Source organism: Hermetia illucens, chromosome 4, assembly GCF_905115235.1.
Source record: "Hermetia illucens chromosome 4, iHerIll2.2.curated.20191125, whole genome shotgun sequence".
Taxonomy (NCBI): domain Eukaryota; kingdom Metazoa; phylum Arthropoda; class Insecta; order Diptera; family Stratiomyidae; genus Hermetia; species Hermetia illucens.
Genome location: NC_051852.1, coordinates 30345098 through 30361793, shown reverse-complemented (window position 1 = coordinate 30361793; position 16696 = coordinate 30345098). Strand labels below are relative to the sequence as shown.

The 16696-nt window shown below is 44.1% G+C and overlaps 1 protein-coding gene across 1 annotated transcript in view; it reads right to left on the bottom strand.

Moving 5' to 3' along the window:
- Positions 1-9972, bottom strand: part of LOC119653420 — a 31094-nt gene extending 21122 nt beyond the window's left edge. Inside the window, exon 1 of the mRNA XM_038057997.1 lies at positions 9815-9972. The gene's annotated coding sequence lies outside the window, so the exon portion shown is untranslated. The remainder of the gene's footprint in view (positions 1-9814) is intronic.
- Positions 9973-16696: the final 6724 nt, after the last annotated feature.

Below are 16696 nucleotides of genomic sequence, written 5' to 3'. Positions count from 1 at the left end.
TCCACGTGGGTTTTCCTTGTGGAATTCTCCGTCTTCTATAGTGCTACAGTCCGATCTCGACCCCTGCCTCCCGAATTTTATGTCTCCAATCTTATTAGCCGATCGAATCCTGCAAATTCCGAAACCGAGCAATGTGTAACTTACGTTGTCCACTGAGTCTCCCATATATTCCGGGGTTTTCCAGTTGGGCATTTACCTTTTACCTTGCCTTCGAATTCTCCTGTTGTCCATAGGCTCTGCACGACCTGCTCATTGTTGTTTTCGATTCTTAATACGGTCAGTCGAATAATTGTACAATTTACGGCTGTATCTCATTCGCCAGTCAACGTCCCCCCTCACTGGGTCTAAGATTCTCCTGAGGACTCGATGCGCACTGATTTTTCGGTCTCTGGCCATCGTGCACGTCTCGCTGCCGTAATATAGGATAGGCTAATTCAAAGTTTTACATATTGTAGACTTCGTTTTCTTATGGAAATTTTTATCTATTCTATCTCGTTGTTGTCTTTTGTGATAGCTGTGTCCCAGTATATAAAATTGTCAACTTAGTCGAAGTTATAATCGTTCAGTGCCACGTTTTTTTTAACTGGTGTCCTGATTTTGTTTTTTTCTTCGATTACTTTTTGACCTGCTTCCTTCGCTCTTTTATCAAGGTTTAACAAAGCCTTCTTTGCATTCTCTTCCAAAGAATTTCAATTGGTGGTAGACATCGCCTTCGTCAGTGATAGTATAATCAGAGACTTGCAGTGGCGTGTCAGCTAGGAGTACGCATACAGCGATCATCAAGCTATCATCTTCCAAACCTCGCAGTGGAACGTTATGAAGCCATTAAAAAAAATAGCGATGAGCTGGGTAACTAAAAAATGGTCAAGGGGGTACTTCTGGAAGATACATGCTAGACAACGTCATAACAATTGGCTTCGTGAATGATATGGGAATAAAAGTAGTTGCAAAACATCAAGACGGGATCGAGATCTATGCAAATGAAGTGATATTGGGGTCAATTTCTGGTTGACAAATTTTGGCCTACCACTTGCTGAACATAAAACAGAAGTAGTTCTTGTGGCGCGGCAGGATCTGCAGCATTCGAAATTTATTTCGGATGTTGCGGATGCGGACGGGTAGATGGCGCTGAACGTGGAAACTCTCCACTCACGCGTTTTCAGAACGCACCGGGGAAGTGGAGAGCCAGCGGTAAAAAAGTGCCGTTGGTTGGGACAGTAAGGGCCGCATGGAAATAAGTCGGTCTCTTCTGTTCCCAACCGCGAGACAGATCACTTCAGCGCGAGTAATAAAAAAGTATTGTAAGAATTAAATAAAGTAAATCAAGTCAAATCTTTACAAGTCCAATCTTTTGATTTCTTTCAATCCGATCTCGACTTTTCTATTACGAAAATTCCCCGGGCATCTCACAAGAGCGAGCTTATCGTGAGAACAGTAAAGTTTCGATTCCGCCTCGTGAAGATTAGTTAAAGTGGTGACCCCGAAGAACAGCATCCTTGGGAACTCCAGCATCAGCGATCCCAAATAAATCGTTCCCACCAGTTGCTCCGCAACAAACAACAAAGAAAGGATCGCAGTGTTTTCCCAAAATCTCGATCTTCAGCCCGGTGCGCGTAGCACATTCAACGGATTGGCACTTTTCTCGCCCGAAAACGAGTCTTGCTTTCGCTGCGTTGCTACAACGTCGGGGATAGTACGAAAACATTTCGCTCAGTCATCGCATCGCGAGCGAATCACCCAGCGCGCCCAAGTAGAGCCGAGCGCGCCCACGGCTCGAGCTGTCTAAGTGCCACAGGCGGACATTTTCGTCGCCCTTTCCTCGTTGCTCGGCCGGTCAAGTCAATCAACTGTCGAATTGCGGAACTGGGAACTCACAGGAAGGAAACGGCAGGTAGAGTCACGTAGCAGGGATAGGAGTAGCCGCGGCAACGATCAGCAGTAGCGACTGCTTATCGCATTCACGCCAGCCCGAGCCGGGAATCAACAGATCGGAGAGCTGTCCGGCCGTCATCCGCCCAACTTAAGCAGCAGCAGCAGCGGAGCCAACGCATTCCGGAACTCTTGCTTCCTTGCAGCCGAGCGGAAAATCGATAAATTTTCAATTGAAGAAGTGTTTGCGTATTCTCATCAGCCTTTGTCAAAATAATTGTTTGAAATTGAAATATTATTTAAAGAAAAAGTGACAATAAAATTAAAGCCGCTGCAAGAGACGGCGTTGAGGTGTTTCAAATCGCAAGTTCTCTGTTTTCCCGGTGTTTTTGGTCTGCGCTGGAGAGCGTCCGCTTCGGTCGTCGTTTTCTTTTTCTCGTTTCGTGCGTGCATTTGTGGGTGCGGCCTGCCGTGTCGGTGTAAATTTCACCGCGTTTCAGTATAAACTCACCGCGTCTGCATCACAATATCGTACTTCTCGTTAGGAAAAATGTCGTTTGAAAATAAAGACGCGGCAGGCCCATCGGACCCACAAGTGACCGCCCTCGCCGTACGCGTTCCTCCTTTTTGGCGTCGGAACCCCGAGCTGTGGTTCGTGCATTTGGAAGCACAGTTCCAAATGTCCGGTATCACATCGGACGCGACCCGTTTCAACTACGCGGTGGTCGGCCTGGACGAAGAGTCCATACTTCTGGTGTCCGACGTAGTGAAGTCGGCATCGTATGCTCAGCTCAAGAGCGAGTTGATCAGGCGCCTGTCGGCAAGCGAGTCGGCAAAATTAGACCACTTGCTGGCGGGTTTAACGTTGGGTGATCGAACTCCCAGCCAATTGCTTCGTGAAAAGAGGCAATTGGGTGGGAGCAAGATCGGCGACGACCTGATCAAGTCGCTCTGGCTGCGTCGGCTCCCGGAGGGCACCCAGGCGATCCTAGCATGCGTCTCCGGTTCCTTGGAGGAACTAGCAGCAACGGCCGATCAAGTACAGGAGGTGTACGTTCGCCCAACCATAGCGGCCGTTCAACCACCGTCGGATGAGGTCGGCGACTTACGGCGCGAGATCGCGGCCTTAACCGCCAGCGTGGCCGAGATGCGGGCGACGTTGGACGCTCAGCGTTCGAGTGCCAGGCCGCGAGCTCGCTCACGGTCTGCCACACGAAAAGGGCGTTCGGGTAGCAGGTCGTCAAGACAGCCTGCGGACCAGGGTATTTGCTGGTATCATCGTAACTTCGGAGACAAAGCGACAAGATGTACGCTACCTTGCAAATTCGCGCCTACCACAAAAAACTAGGTCCGCGGGGGGTCTTGGCGACGGCCACCCAGAGTGCAGCGCCACGTCGCCTAACTATTTTCGACCCCCTCAGCAGGCGCAACTACCTCGTCGACACGGGTGCGGAGGTTTCGGTTCTTCCCGTACCCCAGCATCATCGACTATTTCCACAACCCCTCAAACTGGCGGCAGCAAATTCCTCCCGCATCAATACATACGGGTACAGGCAAGTGGACGTGAGTCTTGGCTTGCGTAGGACGTTTCCGTGGCGTTTCATCCTGGCGGATGTCAGCTTCCCCATATTAGGCGCAGACTTCTTGTGTCACTATGGGTTGCTGGTGGACTTGCAAAATAAGTCCCTTATAGACCCCACAACCAAACTAAATTCGTCGGGCCAAATGGTATCTCACGCTGACAATAACCTTTCCGTTCTTTTGGAAGACATCTCCGACTCTCGTGTTCGGACACTCCTCCAAAAGTTCAGCCAGATAACTACCGAATGTAGTCTCTCGAAACCAGTAAAGCACAATGTGCAGCACCACATAAATACTACTGGTTCCCCGATTTTCTCAAAGGTGCGTCCTCTACCACCCCAGAAACTGGCTATCGCGCGGAAAGAATTTGAACAACTTGTTCAACAGGGTATCTGCAGGCCCTCAAACAGCTGTTGGTCTTCCCCTTTACATATGGTCCCTAAGCCAAATGGCGAATGGCGTCCCTGTGGGGATTACAGAAGGCTAAACGCACAGACTGTTCCTGACCGATATCCAATTCCACTCATCCACGACTTTGCGCATCACCTCGCGAATTGCCGCATCTTTTCGACCTTGGACTTAGCCAAGGCATACCACCAAATCCCAGTAGCTCCTGAAGACATTCCAAAGACGGCAATATGCACACCCTTTGGACTCTTCGAGTTCACCCGAATGACTTTCGGATTGTGCAATGCGGCGCAAACCTTTCAAAGGTTCATTCACTCAGTCCTGCGAAACCTCGATTTCTGTTTCGTCTATTTGGATGATGTTTTGGTCGCTTCTTCTACTGAGTCTGAGCACTTAGCCCATCTCGAGTGCATTTTTCAACGTCTCCTTGAGGCCGGTTTAGTCTTAAACGTTGAGAAGTGCAAATTCCTTCAAAAACAGGTGAGATTCCTCGGCCACTCCATTTCCTCTGAAGGAATACAGCCCGACCCAGACAAGGTGCAAGCAATCACAAGCTTCCCGCGTCCAAAAACAGTGAGGGAGTTGAGGAGGTTCTTGGGCATGCTAAACTTCTACCGTCGTTTCCTGCCCAAGGCCGCCCATCACCAGTCCGTTTTGAACGCGTACTTGTCTGGCCCCAAAACAAAAGACACACGAGAGATTGTGTGGTCTGAAGAGGCTGTCTGCGCGTTCAATAAATCCAGACAGCAACTGGCTGATGCTACACTTTTGGCATTTCCTCATCAAGATGCACCCCTAGCCGTTTTTGTTGATGCCTCCGACATCGCAGTAGGTGCTGCCCTTCACCAAAAGGTGGACCAAGTTTGGCAGCCGTTGAGCTTCTTCTCGAAGCAGTTGAATCCCGCTCAACGGAACTACAGCACCTACGATCGCGAACTGCTCGCCGCATACCTGTCCATTAAATACTTCCGTTTCTCCCTAGAAGGCAGGCCGTTCACAGTGTTCACGGACCATAAGCCTCTCACGTTCGCTTTGAAACAGAAGCCCGACAAAGCGTCCCCTCGTCAGCTTCGACACCTGAGCTTCATAAGCCAGTTCACGTCAGACATCCAGCACGTGTCCGGGAAGGACAACATTGTTGCTGACGCTTTGTCTCGTGTCTCCGAAGTCAACATCCCCGCCTCACTCGATTTCTCGGCTATTGCCAAGGCGCAAATGGATGACGCAGCACTTCAGAGCCTCAAGTCCAACCCCAAATACAAATTTCGGGAGTTGCCCATCTTCGGCTCAAACCTCTCGCTCTGCTGCGAAGACTCGGAAAAGGGACCTCGGCCATACATTCCGGCCACATTTCGCAAGGAAGTGTTCCACGCAGTTCACGACTTGGCGCATCCCGGCATCAGGACAACAAACCGGTTAGTCACCGGAAAATACTTCTGGCCCTCCATGAACAAGGATATCAATTCCTGGGCCAGAGAGTGCATCGCATGCCAGAAGTGTAAAGTCTCCAGGCATGTAAGGAAAGAAGTGGGCTCATTCCCCATTCATCAGCAAGAGAAGGAAGAGCACAATTGTCAAAATCAAAGTTGGTGAAGAAACAATTTACTCCCAACCATCGCTCAAATACTTGGGAACAATGATTGACAGAAGGCTCAATTTCAAAAAACATATTGAGCGCGCTGCAATTCCATCGCTACAACGTTCTCAAGGATACTACCGAACATTGGTGGGCCAAAACAAAGTCGACGTCTTCTGCTTTCTAGGGTAGTCAGCCCCACACTACTCTCCGCAGCTCCAGTTTGGACAACTGTTTTGGATAACAAAGTAAACTGTAGAAAACTGGGAATGACGTATCGGTTAAGTGAACTCTGGGTATGCAGTGTGCATCAGACAATGCCAAGAGAAGCAGCATATGTTCTAACAGGGATGCTCCCCATAGACATCTTGGCAAATGAAGGCTGGCGACTCTACGACAAACATGTGCAGTTAGGAAATCTAGTATATTTCAACGACAGCTGACATGGAAGGAATTTATCGCAGAGTGGCAAAAAAGATGGGATGAGTCACAAAGTGGTCGTTTGACATACCGTATCATTCCGGACATTCGAAGATGGTTTGAATGAAGCCACGGAGAATTAAGCAACGCAATTTTTAAGTGGATATGGAGGCTATCGTGCTTATTTACATCGATTTGGTCACGACGAGTCCGCCACGGTATCAAAGATGTGGCAACGTGGCCGTGATTGTTCTAGGTTTACCGTACATCCAACAAGAATAGAAGGGGTCACCGACGTAATTTATTTATTTAGTTATTTATTTATTTAATGAGGACAATACACAGAAAACAAATTCCTTATTACATATTGTCTACAGAGAGAGGAGGAAGTAAATGGCGTATTTTATGCTTAAAACTAGAGAAGTTAAGGATGGGGGACCAGACTACACAGCAATATTCAAGGTTGTTACTGACAAGGGAATAAAAGAGTGTTAAAGAGGTCTGAATTGAGGTAAAGTCGGAGGAGGAACATAGGATAAAACCAGACATTTTGGAAGCTCCATTGATGATGTCAACGAAGTGAGAGTTGAAACAAAGTTTGTCGTCGAATATTACACCCAGGTTTTTGACGGAGGTCAGTAGTGAAAGGGGTTGTCTACTGAGAGTGGCATTTGTTGACATTTAGTGTTAGCTTGTTGACCGAACACGAACGGACTAAATTATAATATTAAGGTTGGACTGTAAGATAGCACAGTTCAGCGGAGATGAAACAGAGGCAAATAATTTAAGGTCGTCTGCGTAAAGCAAATACGGGAAAATGAGGATAGAGGCCAGGTTATTGGTAAAAAATAGGAAGAGTAACAGGCCAAGTATAGAACCTTGGGGAACACCAGAGAAAGGAGAGAAGGAACGAGATGAGTAACCATGAAAAGAAACTTTGCAGGAACGGTATGAGAGATAGGAGGAAAGCCAGGAGATGACTGAGGGAGGAAAGTCGAATATGAGAGTTTAGAAAGGAGAATGTTATGGTCAACGGTATCAAAGGCTTTGGTATAAATAATATGTACATCCTGTGGTGAATTAAAGCATTTAGCAACAAAGTTGATAAAGACCAGAAGGTTTGAAACCGTACATCTATGTTTCACGAAATCATAGTGCTCTTTGACAAAAAGGTGAGCGCGGTTAACTAGTCGTTGGTGTATCTTTCCAGGATTTTGGAGCAAAAAGAGAGAAGAGAAATGGGGCGGTAGTTCACAGCAAGGGAAGGGTCTCCGCTCTTGAGGATAGGGATGATAAGGGCGTCTTTCCAGAGATGGGGAAAGTAGCATTCTTCTAGACTTTTGTTGTAGATTATACTCAAGGGGAGGGAAACGTGTTTTCTACAGTTAAGGAGGAAGAGGTTAGGAAGCCCATCGGGGCCAGGCCCGACATTGGGGTCAAGATTACCAATCAGGAACTCAACCAAGGAAGGTGTAACGAGATGAGCAGTCTACAGTTATAAGGGGTGTAGAGGGTGGAGGAGTCGAGGGAGAAAACACTGAAGAGAAGTATGTGCAGATAAGGTCGCAGGATTGTTGTGGGGAATACTCGAAAGTATTGTGGAGTTCTCCAGCATGTCAACGGACGCTTGGCCAGGTTGTACAGGAACTGAAAGCTACTCATCAACAGCTAAGGTAGGCAGAATTGCAATGAAAACAAGAACTGGAGAGAACCTGCGTGTAATTATGGGGTGTTTCCAGCGATTAATTATTTGAAATAATAAAAGACTTGTTTGTGTTGATATTTTGCAAATACCCATATTTCGGAAACCACTTGCTCCCTTCATCAGTGCTAACAAGTCCAAGGAGAAAACCATAATGAGTCGCAATTAAAAGCTGATCCAGCCCCGTGACGTAATAATTTATAAGAGTGGAGAGTGGAAGGAAAAGTAGAAATTTTAGTGAGTGGAAGTTTTACATAACTGCATGGCAGGAGCCAGCAGTAGGTTTTGAATCTTTTCGACTTTCAATGCCTAAAAGAAAGGCAGGCGGACACAAAAAAAGGGAAGAAGTTGGTACTGCCTAAGGTTAGTAAACCTCCAGATTAACTGAACTCTATATGTTTTCTGGACATCATATGGAAAATGTTGGGTACTCACAGAAAGGGTAGTATCAGCAAATATTGCGTGGAATGCCTTTAATTCGGCCAATTGGAACCCTATACGAAAGTCTCTGGCGAAGATCGGTGTTCCCACCTATCTCGCTGCCATTGTCGATAGCGACTAGCGAGGAAAGATGCTCTGGTATGGCGTGGCTGATAGATCCAAGATGTACGTTGCCTTCGGTGCACCACAGGTTTCCGCCCGCATTGGAATTGGGGATCATATCATCACTTCCAAGCCGCCCGTCCCAGCAAAACTCAATTTTAGGCAGCACCCAGAGCCTGCTTGCGAAAAAGTATCCGCTATGAGTATGGCTCTAGCAAGGATGATGCCGAATGCAGAGGTTCGCATTTTTGCAGCCTCCTCATAGCCAATGTGGTGGGCTCCATCTTGCTGTATGCAGTCCCAGTTTAGAAAGAGCGCTACATGTTTTAGGAAATGAATCTGATTTCGATGCGATCTACAAAAGAACAGCCCTAAGGTTGCGATCTGCATTCAGTTGATGTTGCGGCGTTCGTCATGTCGTGAATAATGACGAATGACATTTTAGCAGACAAGATAAAATATCATATATATTTAACGCCAAGTTCATTTCTCCTTTATCGCACGTGAAAAAGGCTGAAAGAGGGAGATCCATCAGTAGATGACATCAGCGATGGGACCAGTCAGAAAAGGGTCTTTGGACTTATATGTTGATCCCTTCCATCAGGGAATGGTTGGAGAGAAAGCCTGGGGAAATTACCCCTATTTTAGGTCACAACTTGCTAGGAGCTGTAATATAATTGAAGATGATTAATCTCTTGTTAAACTAACATATTATTTTAATATTGATTTTTCGTTTTTAGAAAAGTTTTTGGGACACCATGTACTACGTTTTCTTGCACATGCATATCCCACAACCCTCCTTTTGAAATCAATCGCAAATTATTCTGTATTTTCTGTTTGAATGTACGTTAATCGGCATCATCGCTTGAACTCTTATCACGACGGCAACCATATCTCTAATATTTTGTTGATAAAAAATACATAAATAATTTTATTAAGCTCTTGGACTTTGCTTTTGCACAGTCATATTTTAATTACGTCAAAAGAAACCTGACATCAACTATGTACTTCTTTGTCCTTTCGCAAGAGCATCCTCTCCTTAAGATGTGTTTCTCCTGCTAACCCACATTCGTGCCCAGAATACAAGGGTGTAAAAATCAGAAAAAAAAAATCGAATGCGGCATTAAGAGGGAGAGGAACGTTAGACATTTAAAAAGAATGACATTTTTGTTGATTGTTATGTTATACCGTCAAGGCTGCCGAGGACCCAAGTAAACGATTAATGTAAATTTTCTTGTCCATGTCAACGTCAATTGGACCTCAATTTTGGAATAGTTTAGCACCTCATTCCAAGGTCATATTTGCTTGTTTTCCTCCCAGAAGTATCTGCGATCTTTGCTATAGACACACACATTTTAAATGTTTAAATTCATTTATCAACTCTCACTTGATATTAATTATTAGATAATTCGGGAATAAAATGCACCAAATTTTGAGATATTGTTATTGTTTAGAGCACAAATTCATGATAACAAAAACCACTTTCAAAATTCACGCCAAAGATACATTTCTATTGCAAGAATAGTAAACTCAGTTGCTCTTACTTTTATTATTATTACAATGACATATATTGATTACTATCTTTAGATTAAACCACTGGAAAACTTTATGGTCGAATGATCCCTATTTATTTCACATATGCGCATCCGATGACTATATGTAGTAACTTATAACAATATTCTAGTAGTAGTTTGTTGTTTAAGGTACATACTCACCAGTGCGTTAGAACGGCTCTATCTGACACTAGATTCTAGTTTTGCAGAGATAAATTCAATCGAAGTACCCCCGAAGAGTAAAGCGAATATGTAATTTTATAATTTCTTGGTGTAATACTCGTAGATTACTCAATCAAAATAGTCTGGGAAAGTTGAGTCGGATATTTTTTGTGAAAAAGATTAAGAGAGCTTTCATTATCTTATCATAGGCGAATGAACATTTGTATGTCTGTTCTTTAGGTGTTAAATGTATCTATAAATAAATTCAGGAACATACATTGGACCTAGTGGCCGAAGTGGAAATGATTCGTATATTGTAATATTTACGAAATTATTTTATGAGAGGAATTTTATCTAAAAGCTTCAAATACTGCACTTCATATGGTTTTTTTGGAAACTACTTGAATATACCGATAATAAAGCAGGATTTCAAGAGGTTCTTTTTTCGTGTGAGTAGAACAATTTGCAGCCATCTGACTGATTTTCAGTAATGATGGAACGTTCTTTGAACATTGCAATTATTATTTTGTATTTCACGAGTTTAGGGAGTCCTGAGTCCTTGGTGCGCATCGGATCAATGAGGAAGACATTGTTTTCCACTCTACTTTCCTTCTCCAGAGGTACTTAGCCAAGGCCATAATTCGGTGAATGAGCAAGCAGATATCGTCACTACCCCAAACACCACTATATGGGGAAAGATGAGAAAGCTTTTTGTATGAAGAACATCACCGATGAGCACAAAAAGGGATCAACAACAAAGTGCAACTCTTGCGGACTCTGTTGTGGATTAGTATCTTGATGCAGCATATGATATTTAGGGCCAACAGAGTGTACTCTACTAGTGGTGACGCTACTACCTTTTCCAGAATGCCCTTTCTGGCAAAAGCACTGTTCACATTGTTCAAAGCTTTTTTGAAATCGACGAAGAGCAGGTGAAATGAAAATGTCAAGTCCACACACTGCTTCAAAATGATGCCAGAGCGAACATCGTCCTGCTTTTTATCGTTCAAACTTTCAACGTGTTATTTGATGTTCCGGGATTATTTTAGAAAATATATTTGCAATAGCTGGAAGCTCGCCAATATTCCTCCAATGGTAGTAGATCGGTTTTACTCAGTTTGAGCAAGTCGATCCCAAAGGTAGTTTCTTTTCTGTTTGAAGGAACAGTTCGTATTCGACTGTTGGTGGCTTGCCATGTTATCACACAGTGTGTCGAATTCCCAAGTTTGCGCAGTTAGCCAAGTTTTCTGACCGCCTTTTATCATAGAATATGACTGACTGAACTTTATCTGCACCAGAGATTAAGACACTTTTAGGTGAAGGAATAGTACTCATAAAGATTCTGTGGTGAGCTGAACAGCAAGAACATTTTCCAATTATTGGAGGACAGGTAGATCTCGGGGAAAGTTAGGATTGATATTAGGGGCAAACGCTCTGTTCCCTTGCGACCTTTTTGACATCGTCGTGTACTCGTTTTGTTACGCACATCCAGCAAACAACTCATGAATCTACTGCTGATAACGATCTGATAGCGAAGTTGAAACTCAAATGACATTTTGGTAGGCCCTGTTTTCGAGCGGTGCACCACCGATGGTGGGGCGTTGCAGAAGTCTATAAAGCTGTCAATGTTGTTTTTACGTTCATCAAGACCATGCTTGCCCATCACATGCCCAAAGAGGTTCTTGTTGGAGCCCACCTTGGTGTTTAGATTACCCGTCCTTATCACAATATCTCTCCTGAACTACGCGTATTTATAATAAGTACATTTTTCCTCTGGCAACTTCTGTTGGTGAATAAAACTATTAAAAGGAAAAGAGTCCAGTTTAACTATGGAATTATACTTATTTAAAGGTAGTAAACACGTATTTCGGGTTTAACATGTGTTCTTCTTCAGTTCTGGTTTTCTAATAATCTATTTTACTTAACTCTACGACTTACATACCCCACCCTATTAGATGAAATAACGTGATAACTAATATTTAATTAATTATTCTGAAATTATAATACCCCTATTACTTACCTTAATTACCTGGAATAAGCTAGATGAACAATTGCCCACATCGGCGTTCAACCTGGCGTTACTTTGTTTAAATATTTCCAGGCTTTCTACGGCATCTAGTTTGTAGACTTTCCCATGAAATGTTATGGCCGATATGTTGCGACGGCAGACTTAACATGCTGTAGTGGGTTTTTTGTCGCTAGCTCCGCTTCTTTTGTAGGTTCCTCGAATCGTGTTTTTACCAGTCCCACCATCTTACCTCATCTTACACATTTCGCTAAAGTTGGGGAAATCGGGCATTCTTTGGGTATTCAATATTATAATAGAGTTTCGAAATTTGGAGCTCACACAATTTCTACCCCTTTTACGATAAGGAGAGAATACTTTGAACCCACTTTAAACTGTAACTCAAAGGGTAAAACAAGGGTCGAAAGAGTTGTTAAAGTCAGAGAGAGACAGAGTTATGTCCATTGAGAGACGTCTGCAAACTAAGGTTAAATATAAAGAAAACAGACAAATGACACTGCATGTATGGGCGTTCATAGTTCTCACCTTTTCACCAAATTTTGTGTCAATCGCTATTGCCGTTTCTGTGAAAATTGCGTGTGACAGACAGACAACGTTCGGGCATTTGAGTAGGGTATTAGAAAAGCGAACGTTACACCCACAGAGATCACCAGCCAATCTTCTTTGAGCTTTGTGTGGAGTCACAGCGCAGAGAACTGTCATGCCCGAAACTGAGAAAGATTTAGGCTGGTCTGCAAAAGCCTTGGATGAGCAGACCTTTATGGGGGTTTGATTAAACCAACCTAATAAAGCAGGCACTTCTGCGTAAAGCAAGCGCTATCCATGTGGAACAATGCATCGCCAAAGCAAGTGACGCGTTTACAAGAGAGGTTTAGAGGGCGTAGGTAGAATCGATCATGAACAGGTCCATAGGGAAGCCCGCAAAATCCTCAAACAGCGCTATTCAACGAAGCAATAGGAAATGCTTTAAGGAGGTTTGCTCAGAAGCTTACGTAAAACCATGCAGGAGTATCTATAGAATCGTGATGGGACGATTCAGACGCCGCTCGAATCCATAAATCATGTGCCCTACCATCTTGCTGAAAATCATCGAGGGATACGGACAGCATTCAGCAACCTCTCAATTTGGCAGCCATTCAATCTGTCACCACAGACGAGCTGCTAGAGGTTTGCAGCAAGATAGACGGACGGACGGAATACAATGGGCCAACACGGCCTGAGTGCTCAGAAGCTGTAGCTTCTCCCCCAGCATACACATACACACACACACGGGTTCCGTAAAGCCACCTCAGCCATTGATGTCATCAAATTGTCTATTGCTTTGCTCGAAGGTGCAATTCACGGAAAGGGTAGTACCAGCAAATATTGCGTGAAGGATTACTACCTTCACGTGAAAAATGTATTAGATTCGAATCTAATATGGAATTCCCTAACGAAGACTGGTATTTCCGCCTACCTCGCTGTTTTTGTCAACAGTTACTTAGCTGAAATGAGGCTCCAGTGTGACACCTTTGTTTTTGTAGGTGTCCCGCAGGGCGTCGTATTGGTCCTACTGCTGTGGAATATCATGTACAATGATATACTTAATCTTCCTCTTCCGGAGGAAGCCAGGCTAGTGGGTTATGCCGATGACATAGCATTGGGGGTCGTAAAGCATCTCGAAGGGGATGAATTCTACTCAGGCGAACCAATTAGTGCTGTTAAGTATTGGCTAGAGACCTCTGGTCTGACATTTATGAAGAAAAAGACAGAAACGGTCCTCATCACTAAGCGTCGAAAGAGAAATTACGTTTCTGTTAGGATTGGGAATCATATCATCACTTCCAAGCCGGCCATCAAATACTTGGGAGTATTGATAGATGGGAAGCTCAGTTACAGGCAACACGTGCAGTATGTATGCAGCAAAGCATCCACCAAGGATGATGGCGAATATACAAACCCATGGTATACTTCTAGGTTGCTTATAGTCCTGGTCCACAGCTCGATCCTGTTCTATGCGGCCCCAGTTTGAGAACAGGCATTGCAAATGTCAGTTAACGCTTATCAACGAGTACAGTCTACAGGAGGACAGGCCAAAGGGTGTGCTCTGCGTTCAGGACTGCCTCAGATGAGCGCTCGTCATCTCCGGAATGATGCCCGTTGGCATCTTGGCAGATGAGATGGCGAACATATACAATATGAAACCTATTTCCCCTTTGTCGCCGACAAAGAATACTTAAAGGGAGAGATTTGTAAATAGATGTCAAGAGCGTTAGGAACGCTCGGTGAAGGCGCGGTGGACACACACGCTCATCCCTTGCCATAAAAGAGTGGTTGTAGACGCGTTAATTATAATTTTACCCAGTTCCTCACGGAGGAGGGGAGATGCCATTACCTGCACATGTTTAAATTAGATACCTCACCCCATTGTTCAAAGTACGATGGGATTCCAGAGAACCCAGAGTATGTATTCTTCCACTGGTCAAGATTTATGGAAGAACGGAAGAACTTAGGAAAGGGGAACCTAGGAGAATCTAGGAGAGGTGCTGGTATCAGAAAATGTGGTGCCGATAATGGTAACAACGTCAAGAGGATTGGGGTGCCAACAACTCCATAATAGAATCTATCCAAAACAGACTGCAAATGGCGGAGAAGAGGGGGTAATCACGGTTAAATACGCCTTATAGGGAAGAAAGGTGACCAAACTAGAGTGACTCCGCTCCGTGATAGAATACCTTATGGAATACCGCCGGCAGGGGGAACTGGAGGATGTTTAAGTGGGTACAAATCCCACACACTGGCGTGTCTTTTGGAGATTTTCAGCAAGCAGGGTCAATATGCCTTGGTAGTGCAGTATTTTACGCTATAAGCCTGTGTCTCGCTAAGCTACGACTGATGTTTTCCAGATACAGTAGGCGTTGAAAAATTTGATGTTCCAAATTTATAACAGCGATTAAACAAAGTTATGTCGAACGACTTACTTTCATAAAAAAATAATGCATTTTTTGTTTTTTTTTGCTTTCTAGTAGAAAGATGAGATATGCAAAGTGAGCATTATTTAGATTGAGAGGAGCACAAACGTGTAATTTCGACTCCAAAAGTACACCTACATATTGACCGATTGAGCCGGTAAAACACCTGTGGAAGGTAGTCGCCGAAATATTCATATCTGCCAGGATATTAGGGATATTAGTCATTTTAGTGAAAGAAAGGAACGACAAGGTGGTTGAGGGGGCAGAGCGTCAGCATCTTAATCTCGTTGCTTCGTGTTCGAATCTCAGTCGTCATAGGTGTCTGGGTTCGTCTTGTGTTTGCCTCGCCGCTATGAGCTATTCGCTTGTACGACTTAAGTCTAATGATAATGAAACTGAAGCTCAGTCTCACTGAAAAATGGAGAAAAAAATAATAGCGTCGAAGAGAATGTGGTGGTGTCCTCTCTGATCACTCACATGATATTTGTTATTGAAAAAGCACATATAATAACGTGCCCTGCAGCAAATATGCTGCAAATTTGATTGTTCAAAAAGACACCGCAAATTTGTGGAAGATTCAAAAGGATCTGGGCAGTAAATCACATCTATCAAACAAGATAATGCTGACTAGGTTCGATTTGAATAAGAAAAGGCAGATCTCCTTTCTTGTACATCTGCACACGCGCTTACAAACCTAACCGGAACTAAAAAAACACCCAATATGGCATGTAAAACTACATCCCCTCAGGACAGAAATTGAAAGAAATTTGAAAATTGGCATAAGTGAGCGCCAATACACTTGAATCGTATTGGTCAATACCGCTACTTCCAACTACGGCTAAGCTGTTTGAAAAGCTACTTCTGAAGAATTGCAAACAAATCATTGCGGATCAAAATCTCATACCAACTCACCAAATCAACAGGTGCACAGGATTAAGAATTGGATTGCAAAAAGCAAAAAGCCATCTTTTGCGTTCGAGGGGACTTCTGAAATGAGCTTCTAACAAGAGTAAAGAGTCACGCGAAACTCTTATTCTCGCATATTATACAAGAAAGGGAAAAATACTGTGATCAGCGGCATCCGTTACCCTATTGCCGAATAGAGGTGAAGGTTGGACAAAAAGCCTCCATACCTGCTGAGAATAAGGAAATAATCAATGTCATCATGTTTTTGGTCTAGCTTCGGACCTAAGTCTCCCATGAGCGGCGTGGTCCATCCACCTTTAGACTTGCTTTTCCTAGAGAGTTCCAACTCATTCAGTCTACATCGCTGCTTTCCTCTACGTTTTTAGATATTCTTGGGTAGCTCAGCAAAGAAGGCAACGAGGTCACCCCCGCGGCCAGCATCACATCTGGCAGGCAGATGATAACTGCTAAACTTCCCGAATTTGTGCTTGTGCAAGGCGCTTACGAAATAGCTCTTCGTTAAGAGCATCAGCCCATACCTTCACAGCGTAAGCCATAGTCGGCTGCAATGCGCTTACGGGAAGTTGTCTTCTTCTGGATATACCCTGGACCTGTACTATTTACCATTAGGCTATTTAAGGTCAACATTCTAGCTTGGCGATCCTTAACTATTGGCTTTCACTCCTTAACCATCTTGCCGATTACCCTGGGATTCATGGTCATTATTTTCTTTTTAGTCCAGATGACTACTTCGAATTTTTGCAGGGCAAGGTTACAACCATCGAATTGGTAGACTTCGGCTCAAAACCGGGATGACTGGAGTTCCTTATTAAGGCAGACCTAGACCGGATAACGGTTGTTGCGCCGTTAATGATGAAGGCTACAATCATCCATCCACTTACCTGGTGCATGCATAAACGAATTCGCATTTCCGCGGTGCGTTCGGTAAGAAATGTCGCAACATAATCTGCCTAATCGATCGGATAGAATTGATTCAGC